Genomic DNA, 12,011 nt, shown 5'->3' on the forward strand with positions numbered 1-12,011 from the left:
CAACCACGGGCGCCTCTAGGGTCCTAGGTCTGCTCCTTCACCATAATACAACCTGGCCAATTCACAAACTCACTCAGACGCACCAGGAGATACATTCTCACCCCATGCTAAATCAAACTACGCAACTTCTGCTTCACCAGGGGCACGGCACGGACTACGCTCAACGAACTACCGGGAGCAGGACCAGACCCCCGGTGAGATGGTCCATTGGGGCAGGAGAGCCAGTCCAACTTATCCTCTGCCCCAACCCTTATATCCCATAAAAGAGCTGGGGTTTTGCAGCATTCCCAATTGTACTCTGGAACTGGGGAGGAGTGGTTGTAATGGGTCCATCTTTACTGGGTATTGGCGTTTGAAATGGGACATCGGCGCGGAGCGCTCACAGGGATGGTAGTTTTGGGTGCGCATCATTGCTAATGTGAATGCTACTGGGGTAACACGTTAGAAGTGTCCTGCTTCCCCACTCCTGGAAACTACAATGCTATGACCCATACCCTCTGGGCTTGCATCGCACCTCGTGCACTCCACACCAGGGTACTGGGGTAAAACAAACAGGTGGATTAATTAATCCCAAATGGGACAAAATGCGCTACTGTAGTTGAACAGGAACCCGGCGCTGCCGTCACCCGCCTAGCACCCACGCAAAATGTTTGATGCTGGGCCTGGGCAGGGAAAAGACAAATGGAGGAGGGAGGGAGAGGCACAAAAGCCCCGCCCGTCAAAGCAGCGTCTGTGCCCTTCTTCGCAGGGTCCACAAAGGCACCTCGAACCCACTCACCTTCGATTGCGCCAACAAAGTTGACCTGCAGCAGAGAGACAACGCTGATCCTGCTACAGGGGGAGCGGACATGCAAAGAGGCTGCTCACCCTGTTCAGGTACCATACATAGGGGCCATGGTATATGGCCCCACTTCCTTTTCCTGCCCGTGCCTCACTAGTGAGGCAGCAGGCGGGGCAGGGGGGCTCGGCCCCTCCGCCCTGTTATGCCTTGGCGCTTCAATCCCCTTTGGGGCAGCACCATGTGCTTTCCTCATCACAGGGGATGAGCCTCACCGTCCATATTGCTCTTTTGAAGTGTCTGCAGTGATATTTCTGGCATCAGCTGACAATGACCACTAAAAAATAAGTAACTCTTTTATTTCCACGCTCTGCCTTCTATGGTGATTTATCACGTAGCTCAGATAACGCACTCCCGCTCTGTCTCCCAAGAGGCTTGCTTTTTTTCCCGTTCATTCCTGTTGGCATTTTAATTGTTGGTTTGTGTTTTACAAAGCAAAAAAGAGCCTCCTTGAGAAGAGTAGAGGACCCTCATATTTCCCATCACCATAGAGAATAACATGAGTGACGTAAACGTAGTCGACTGTAGTTTGGCCTGACAAAATGGCCTCGGTAGTGAAATAACTGCCTCAGCCCCCTCCTACACCGGCTGGAGCCCATTTCGCAAAAAAATAGGGCACCTAAAAATAGAGCATAGGATGCGTTTGCTTTTAGAAGCCCCATTTTCGGACATGCGCAGGTCACCTTAACCACAGAGATGACCTGATCATTTCCAAGGGGCAGTGCTGCAGCGCATATGTTGCACTGATCAGCCCCTTTACTTGCATACAACAATGTACGACAGGCTCGTATGCTCTTAAAAGGCCCGCCACTGTGAACTCATAAACATATAATAAACAAAAAAACATGTGTTTATCTGTTTGGGGGCTATAGATGCAAGTGGGACAGCAGCAGTACAACTTGGACAAAATGCATGCAAGGGCCAGGGGACTGTGTTTGTTTTCTGTACATTTGAAATCGCATCCTAATTGCAAATTTGAGTTGCACATTAAAATGCACAGAAACGCTCCCTGATTTTCACAAATGCACAATGAGGTGAAAAAGTGCATTGAAGTGCACACCTTTAGATGTCCTTTGTGAATTAAGCACACCTTTTCTGGTGCACAGGAAGGGCAGGAACAGGCCCATCCCATTACTTGCGCCAAAAAGGTGTGAGACTCTGGACCAAATCTGTTAAAAGTGTGTTAGCCACTTATTAAGTAAAAGTTTGCCTTATCAACCTTTCCAGACTGCAGGAAGACACTGAACAGAGGTGAATATAGGCTTAACGCTGCACTGGACCCTTGTGCAAGCGTGATGCAGCCTAATGAAAATTCACTACCCTGGCTAAATAATCTCTGCCTGTTAAGAAACTGCTTGCATGAGTTTTCTTACACACATTTCGGTTTTGGTGACGTCCCACAGTAGCCACGGCTCAGCAGTACCTGCAGTTTTCTAACCTTTGTTTGGGATCATGAATACAGTATATTTTGGGATGACATTTGATTGGCTTTCTCCTCACACACGTGCACACTGACAGGTACAATATTAGCAAATGTTACCTCATTTGTGGTAACAAACACAAACGTTTCTAAATGCTACAAAATGAAGTGCTCGATGTTTTGGGGACAGGCAATTTGGAGTCACTGGCCCCATTTAAGGGACTATCTTAACCTAAATAATATGAGCCCTGCAGCAGGTGTAGGAAAAAGAGAACATCTTCAGAATCTCTTGTTTGATCTTTCCGTGAGTGAAAGGCTATATTACACAATGTGATGATACTCAGGTCCTGAATGCCTTTCAAGGGGGATCTAACGGTGACTGTGAGTTGCGGATGCCTCGGCATGGCACAGCGGTGTAGACGTCTTATTGTGGATAAGACAGATGTCCGAGTATATGGGAAAATTGGCCAGCGCTCTATAGACGCATTTTGAGAAATGAAATAAAAGAAACAAGAAGTTGCTCATGGAAAATGGACTACTAAAAAAAGAAGCATAGTTTCTGCTGAATGAAAATCCCAGAAATCCCTTCTTCTACTGCCTCCCTAAAATACACAGAAATGTATCGCAACCCCCAGGGAGACCAAAAGTCTCTGGTGTTAATTCAGTATCTTTGTCCACATTTGCTGACCATTACCTAAATCCTTTGGTGGGCAAAATTCAATCCTACCTTATATACATAGGGGATATCATCCGGCTGATTGTAAATAAGACATTTGATCCCAGCACCAACATTCTTCTGGGTCTAGATATCACATCCCTGTACATGAACATTCTGCAAGACGTGACATTAGAGTTGATCATAGAAGCATTATGGGGACAGGAAGATACAGACCCATTTCCTAATTCATTCTTGCTCTGGTGTGCTGGTTTAGCATGAACAGAACATTTATTTGAATGTAATGGTAAATTATATCATCAAAAACAAAAGGGACAGCCATGGTGGCCACAATGGCCCCATGCTTGGCACACATATTCATAGAGTACTTTGAAAAATCTGTGGTATATCCTGAATTCAACCCATATCAACAGCAGATTTTAATTTGCAAACATTACATAGATGAGGTGCTGATAATGTGGGAAGGTACTGGGGATTATGCATCAGTCTTTGTGAGATGGCTGAATGAACAAAATGACCAATGCAAAGTTTACACACAGAATGAGCAATACTAGCTTGAACTTCCTAGACGTAACTATTTATCGTAACAGGGGAAAGTTTTTGGTGAAACTGTATCACAAAGATATGGGTACAAATGCATTACCTCACTATAATAGTCACCATGTTAAACATCTGAGGGATAATGTACCTTTTGGCCAATTAATTCAGCTCAAACAAAATAGCAGTGCAAAAGAGTCTTTTGAAAATGAAGGAGCAATATTGTTGAGAAAATTTGATAAAAGAGGCTGCCCCAAACATTTGATTAAGTAATCAGCCAACAGAGCTTTCAATAATCCTCGAGAGGCCCTGTTGGAACACTCTGCAAAAAGTCCATAGACGGACCAATTGGAATGTGTTTGAAATTTTACCGATTTAAGTCTAACATTAAAAAAATCATTGGCAAATTATGTAGGCTTTTCCAAAAAGATGGGCAAAACCTTTGCTTATAGAAAGAGCATGCCCATCCAGAACATCTGAAAATGCCAAAATAATAAGGAATAAAAAACAAATCATTGTATAGTATGAATTTACTAAAAGCTTTCCAAAGAGACTTATTGATCTTCTTGCTGGCCATGTGTCTCTTATCACTTGAAGAATTCCAATTTTTTAATTCAAAATGTAATTTCTATCATGTTTAAAAAACACACTTTTTTATAATAGGAATTGTAAAATGAGTGCAATGATAGTCCTGAAAATAATAAAACTGTTTTTAGGATTACCAAAGAATGTAACATCATCAACGTGTCATCTCACTAGAGCTGGGTAAGACTGAAGGAAGTAGGTAAAAATAGCATACAGAAATGTGTGCAACGTTATTGCTACAGGTAAAATAAAGTATCAAATGTTCTTTTTGTTTGTATTTGATTATTTGATTCACCAACACATTGGGCCTCATTATAAAGGGCACGGCTACTGCCAAACTCGCTACTGGCCCTGCACCCGCGAATGGACAATTACCGGCCCATTACGAGATGATTGGGCCGGTAATTGCCCATTCGCGGGTGCCGGTATGGCCGGGCTCCCGATCCTCATTCTGCCCAACAGGGCAGAATGGGGGTTGGGAGCATGGTTGCACCACTACCGTTAATAACGGTGCCGTTGCAATCACGAGTTGTGCTCGCGGGTGCCGATCTGGATGTCTGGTCAGACCACGCGTGCAGTCCGGCACCGGCAAGCAGAACTCGTAATGTGGCGGAGAGGTAACAACGGCGCCGGTAGCACTACCGGCGCCGTTGTTGCCTTTCCGCCACATTTCGTAATGAGGCCCATTGCCTATCTGGAATAGTTCTGGAACTGCTGCAACAGTTATTTGCTCTTCTTCCTTAGATTTTATAAATGTTCAAAGTGTCTTTATTTCAGTAAGTCTTTATTTTAGCTTGTGGTAGCCAATCTTGTCTTCATCCGTGGGGCTTCTCTCTTGCTTCAGTGTTAATGGATGCCGGGGTAGGGGCCTCTCCTTTATGTGGCTTTATGTCATTCAAATGCAACCAGGCTCTTCTTCCTACAAGTTTGACTGTGGTGGGAGTGACACCTCTACTAGGGGTGGTCCTACAAAGTGGGGTTTGTTTCAAGTGCACACAAAACCTATTACAAGCACTTGGTAAAATGGATACAAATTAGGCTGTTTTAGCAAATTACTAGAATCAACTGTTTGGCTGTCTTCATCAATCTTCTTCGACCCTTCACTCTGATTTTTTTATCTGTTGGGAAATAAAAGAAACATTAGTCGACATATCTGTTAAATAATCATGCATCTCATCACCTAATGTTTTTTCAACACTGTGGTCATCAGTTTCTATTTGAGTGAGAAGAGCAAGAGGTACTCTCATGTGGCGTCCAGTCACCAAATCATGAGGAGTCAAGTTGTGATCTGAGCCAGTCTGATTTCTAAGTGCAAATGATGCAAGAAGTAGGTAATGAAGCCATCCCTTCTTCAGTGTTATCTTGATCTTTGCTGCTATCCTTTCTTTAAGGAGTTCATTTAACGTCTCACGTAAACCATTCACCTGTGGGTGATAGGCAGAGGAAAACCTGTGCTTTATACCTACTAAAAGAGTGACCTGTTCAAATAGCTCACTTACAAAATGCAGCCCGTTATCAGACCGTAGGAATTCCCACTCACCCCATCTAGGAAACACCTGACGCACAAGAAACGTGGCAGCAAATGTGGCTTTGGGGTATGTACATGGACCTGCCTTGATCCATATGGAAAGGGGACATACTACCACTAGCATATACCTATAACTGTAGCATGTTTGTCACATATTCGCACAATCTATATGTAGATGCTAAAAAGGACCATTATGTCTGGGGATTGCTCCTCTCACTGTTCTTTAAGTGTTGCCTGCTGTGAATTTCTGGCACACAATGCAATTCACAATAAACTGTGCCATGTGGTCTAATAAATTTGGTGAGAACCAGTCCTCTGCAATTGTGACAGCAAGATTCTCTCTAGTTGTGGGTTCAGGGTAGTGAAGCTGCTCCAGCAACACCTTCAATAATGCTAAAGTCATAACTGGCTTTCCAGTGCTGTCCTGTCTTCATAAAGCCTCAGTAGGGGATAAAGAACACCCCTGTCTCTGCTGTAAGTCCTGCTCTCTTCTGGTGCTCAACCTTGTACCTCAATTAACTGTGCAATGGATAACATATATAACATTTTAAAACATTCCTGCACCATCATACATCATCCTGACATTTGCTTAACACTTTCTACTTCAAGACCAGAAATATATGGGACATATGCTGCCCTTTCGGCTGTGCATTTGACAACGGCGATAGCCAATGGGAGCTTTAGTGCCTTCACGAGTTTATCCAATAGAGATGCATGTTTCACTGGTGTGCAGTCTGCGCAGAGGAAGCCCCTCCTTTTCCAGCGTGACAATCCTGCATGTACAGTTGACGTCACACAGGCAGAGTCAGAGTACACTGTCACTTCCAGATCCTCATATCTCTGGAGTGTGACAATAAATGCCATTAATTCTGCAGCCTCTGCTGAACAATCTTAATGCAGTCTCCTACTTCAAATTCAGCACTCCTGTTTAGCTTTGCTACTGACATTCCCGTATGCCTTTCTCCCGTACTTTGGTTAATTTTTTAAGAACCATCAATAAATAGGATTTCCCCCACTCAGAGAGCATTTTCTCTTACATGGGGAATATCATCATAGAATTCAGTATACTCTGTGCAGTCAAGTACATCATCCTCTTTCCCTACTAGTTCTGCTATAAATGTTGCTGGATTCACTACTCTACATCTACCAATTTTGATTGCTGGGTTTGAAATAATTACCTCATATCCTGATGCCCTTTGTGTAATCAATGTACTTTTGGGCTTCTCTAAAATAGCAAATAAGGAATGCTCAACAAATAATGTCATTGAGATCCCCGTGGTAATACTTGCAGCCTTTTCAATCGTGAAAGCAGCAGCAGCTAACACTTGCTCTCAAGGATAATGCCCTTTCATTACTCGGTCTAAAACCCCACTATGATAAGATACTGGTTTATGTCCATGTCCTAAGGTTGTTTTCTGCGTGAGGACTGCTGTCATTACTTCTCCATTTGAGTGTGAGAATAGATCAACCTCTTCATAATAATCTGGAATTCCTAACACATGGGCTGTACCAATCACCCTTTTTCATTCTTCAAAACCTTCAGTCATCTCATATGTTCATGTTATCTTTTTTTTTACTAACTGTGCTATCTTAAGTCCTTCTAAAAGTGGTTTAATATATGCACTGTAATAAAAATAAATCCAGGTCCTGCAATAAATACATAGGTCTAAATATTGTTGCAATGTTTTTCTCACTGTCTCTGTTATTGGAATTTTCATGATTGCTTCTGCTCTCTCAGGTGTCACCTTTCTCCCTTCTTGAGAGCTTAGCTGACCTATGCACAGGACCTCTTCCTGGAAATATTGCAATTTCTCTTTCTCTACTTTATATCATTTCTCTGCTAATATAGTAATTAGTTGAACTGAGCATTTTCTGCACAATTCTTCTGTCTCATTGAACACTAATATATCATCTACATATTGAATGATTGTGCTCTCGAATTGTAAATTACCCAGGTCCATCTAGAGGACCCTATTAAAGATCGAGGTGGACTCACAGTACCCTTGAGGCAAACTGGTTTGTTTCCAGTGCTGATTTCTATACAAAAACAAGATCAAATCCTGTGAGTCCTCATGCAGGGGAATTGAGAAAAGGGCGTTCTTTAAAACTATTACTGTAAAATACTTGGCTGTGGCTGGAATATTGCATAATATAGCTGGATTCTGAACCAGAGGAAACTCTGCTTTCACTGTATTGTTTTGGGGACAGAGATCCTGAAAGAATATCTATGACCCCCCTATTGATTTCCTCACTGGATACACAGCTGTGTTACATGGGGATTCTGATGGTACCAATAGTCCCTGCTGTACTAAAGCAGAAATGGGACTTATGAAAAATACGAATTCATCATCTGGATAATCATCTCTAAATAATTCTTCATCTGTGAAATCTGTTAGTCTGTATCCTTCACCTCACCAATAGCTATTACTGCTCTCCATCCTCTTCCCTCATCATCTGTCCCATGGACAACCACCCTTAATACTGCTGCTTCGAACTCTAAAGGGATAACCTGTCCTTCTTCATCAGTTATAGGTATTTCTGGCCAAGACAAAAATTCTTCAGGTTTTCTCAACACTTTACCTATCAGTCTAGGGATCCATGTCAACAAAATATTCACTCCATACAAAATACTTCTGGATATAAGTGGACACCTCGTAATGCCTTTTGGCCTGTAAATACTAGTATGAACTCTCTTACATTCATATAATGTATCCCTAGAGTGGAACACTGTGTTGCTGGAAATGCATTGGAGGGACAGGGCATCCCTGTACTTGTTCTGTAGTGCCTTTTTCGTGTATGTTCTGTGTTATTTTCTGCACAGGAGTCCATGTGGGACTCCTGGCAGTGCAGCTCTTCCTCTTTTCTTTTGGTGTACAGACCCTTGGGAAACCCTTATGGCACCCATGGATGGGAGTACAACCCTGTACCCCTATTATATGTTTTTGGGCACCTGTGTGTGGCCCACAGAGCAGGGTATGGGCTGGTGGCAGCTCCATGCTGAATTTGACAGGTGCCCTGAGTATCTCCTTTTTGGGATACCCAGGCCCTGCCATTGGAATCGGTTGATTCCTGATAGGAGACAAGATGGCCTCTTGCTTTCTATTACTGGTTACCTTGTTTTTCCCAAAGTCATGGGAAGTCCTGGCTCTATCCCTTCCCCTTGACTGACTGTTGGGTGGAAGTTCCATACATGGTAGTGTGGGGAAGTCCAGGCCAGACTGGCTGGAGCCTTCCCAATGACTGCATGTTGTGGGTACATCCTTGGGGTGGGACCTGGGTCAATGGAGTGGATGACCAACTTGCACTTCTTGTTATGGGTGTCTAGTTTCTGGTATGTGACACAAAGACTGAGACAGCCCTGCCCGAAACTGGTATGAATGCAGTGTGGAGTGCTGGATGGCTGGGTACTTGTCCCAATACACATTCCTTGTTGTGAGTGTTTGAGAGGGAGGAGAATGGCCTGAATGCCCTGTGAGCCTGATTGGCTGCCGGCCTGCTGAATGCCATTCTAAGTGATTGGTTTCCTGAGTGTGACCCAGCAGATTGAAAGAGAGTCCAATGTATGCCTGGGCGCCTCTCACTGCTAGAAACGTTCAGAAGCTGAAGTCGAAACTGATACTTAACCTTGAAGCCCACTGGAAGAAGAACTGCTGCTGCTGTCCTTGGCTGCGTGACTGTCAAGGAACTGATCAAAGAGAGGACCTGGCTAGCAGACCTCTTCCTGAACTATAAGGGACCATCGTTCACCAGCTGATCTTTGCCAAATCGCCTTGAATGTCAGACCCTCGAAAGGCTGCTGACCAGGGACGGGGACCGCCGCGGGACCAAGAAGAGAAGCGCCCAGATATTTAAGTCCATCACCATCGACGACCACCATCGCCAACCAGAGCCGCAGTGTCCCTTTGCCTAAGAACATTGAAACAAGGACTCCCTTTCTCATCCTCGTCAACCACTTTCGTCCTGCCGCAGAAAGTCAAGTCCGCCGACGACTGAGGAGAATCCCCTTGTGGGTTTCCCGCCACCCGAAGACTGCAGAGATGCTGACGACTCGATGCCCTTGCAGGCCCAAAGTTCTTCATTGACTCCTTGTAGCAATGAACAATCGTCGTCGAGGTGCACCGCACGCCTCCGCTTGCAGGATGTTTTCGACCGATCGTCAACGCGCACCGCAAGAATCGAAGCTGCTGCCGCAACTACAGTGTTCACCCATTTGCTCATGGGATCTCGACGATCCGTGGCTCCTGCCTTAGAGGGAGCCGCTCAAGAAGGATCCATCGCCAACCTGACGTCGAACTCTGCTATTCCAGGTACATTGGGGTGGTGGAACTGTTTAGAAGGGAATAAGACTCACATAAACAATACATGGACTGGGCTTGTGTTATATCTTTATTTACAGGATACCAGGTGAGGGGCTCCTCGCACAGAACTGTGTCTAGGTAATGGGCCAGAATTCTGCCTATTGTTTTAACCAACCTGCTTTCCTCCTATGTCTATTACTGGTTCACTTTATGAACTGATTTGTATGACATTTGAACTGAGTACAGTTGATGCATTTTAATGGAGTCAAGAGTAATTGTGGTACCACATAGAGACTGTAGATATTTATCATTTTAGAATTGTCGTGGCACAACGTGTGTTATTGTATGTGTACATACTCAAAGCCTTATTTATATAAAGACTGTGTTTTCACTAACATAGTGTGTGGATATTCCTTTATGGGTGCTTGGAGACTACACTGTACTTAGGAACCAGCCCGCATCACCTCCTGAGAGCTTAAGCCTTGATTCCTCGTCCATAGCTACTGCAATAGAGAATCTTGGCTGGGGTGTTCTGTGCTTCGACTCTGCCATATAGCGAGCAGGAGTACAGATACCCCCCTCCAGTCTTTACAAACACACTATCCATTTACCATCAAAATATATCGCCATGTTTAATTTTGTCATCAAGTCACGTCCTAATATATTAATTGGTGTCTGCCAAGAATACAATAGTGGCATAGACACGTCATGTTCTACTATAAAGATTTTAGTTTGGCAGTGAAAGGAACTAAGCTCATAGCCCCAGAGAAACCTTGCACATTCCTGGCAATGCCACACATTGGATACTTTTCCCTCTTGAACACAGGAAGAAGTCACTCCAGTGTCCACAACAACCAAAAATGTCTTACCTGCTATCGTTACCCTGACCCTTGGTTCCTCTTTGGGGTCTGATTTCACTGATAGTACTGAACAAATCAGGTTGCCCTGTCGGCTTTCCTATTATGAATATAAATTCGACCCCGTACCTGTGAAAGGATTTCTTCCTACCATGGTCACGCTCCTTATTATGGGTGTGGAGGCTGGGGCTCCTGTATTCACATTTCATTGTGCCACTATTGCTTGTTGTGTCTGTGCTTGCTGGGTGTGTACTTGCTGTGTTTCCATAGGCACTTGCTGTGTTTGCCCTTGTGGCAAATGCGCTTGAAATTAAACTATCTGTGCTTGCTGTATTTGCTGCGCATGTGTCTGATTCTGTGTGTGATCTTGGGCATAATATTCTTGTGCCTCTCTATTGTACTGTAGAGAATAGCTCATCCTCACTCGTGGAGCTTGCCAGTTCTGCTGCATGCCCACTCAGATTCTACACATTCGGGCCATATGTCCTATCCTCCCGCAATTCCAGCATTGTTGCAGCTGTCCTCTATAAACTCCTCCTCCTCTTTGAGGGTTTTGAAATCCACCTCGTCCTCCTCTAGGTCCATTCCCCCTACCTTGTGGCCAAAGATTATACCCACTTTGATTTATAGGATACCCAAGGCGCAAGTATGGTCATGAAGTCAGGGGAGTGGATGGTGAAAGGGACAATTAAGTGATCAGACCAAATGACACGTACAGGGGGGGGGTTAGATGTATCTGGTCGTGGGAGATAAAGATGGCATCAAGAGTGTGTCCTTTAGTGTGAGATGGGCCATTCATGTGGAGGCGGTGGTTAAGCGCAGCAAGGCATCATGGCAGTCGACCAGTGAGTGGGTCATGGGGTTGGTGGGAATGTCTGGCCAGATATTGAAGTCCCCTAGAACAGTGAGAGAGGGGTGGTTTATTTGGATGGTGGCTAAAGTGTCACAGAGGTTGGTTGTGAAATGTCTGTCATAGCCGGGGGTCTGTAGATGATTAGGAAGCGGTGGCAGAACGTCGGTGGGAGTGATAGTTTGATGAGAAGTGATTCGCAAGAAGGAGTGATTGTCTGGCAGTTGATGATGGAGAAGTGTGATTTGAAAACGACTGCTACTCCACCTCGTCTAGAGGGTCTGTTGAGAGGGATGAGGGAGTAGTCGGGGGGGGAGGTCTCATGAGCAACAGGGGCAAAGTCGTTGGAGAACCAGGTTTCCGTGATAAAGGGATGGGGGAATGGAGTTGGACGGGTGATTCACTGCACAGTGAAATTAATG

General features: G+C 44.6%; 1 long non-coding RNA gene across 2 annotated transcripts in view; it reads right to left on the bottom strand.

Annotated features, from left to right (window-relative positions):
• Positions 1–3,153: 3,153 nt before the first annotated feature.
• Positions 3,154–12,011, bottom strand: part of LOC138567508 (uncharacterized) — a 102,650-nt gene continuing 93,792 nt past the window's right edge. The window contains exon 3 of one of the 2 annotated variants that reach the window (XR_011302231.1): positions 3,154–5,174. This is a non-coding gene — a long non-coding RNA (uncharacterized lncRNA). The remainder of the gene's footprint in view (positions 5,175–12,011) is intronic. The other variant, XR_011302230.1, reaches the window with a different exon arrangement.

Source organism: Ambystoma mexicanum, chromosome 2p, assembly GCF_040938575.1.
Source record: "Ambystoma mexicanum isolate Mex_15411 chromosome 2p, UKY_AmexF1_1, whole genome shotgun sequence".
Lineage (NCBI taxonomy): Eukaryota > Metazoa > Chordata > Amphibia > Caudata > Ambystomatidae > Ambystoma > Ambystoma mexicanum.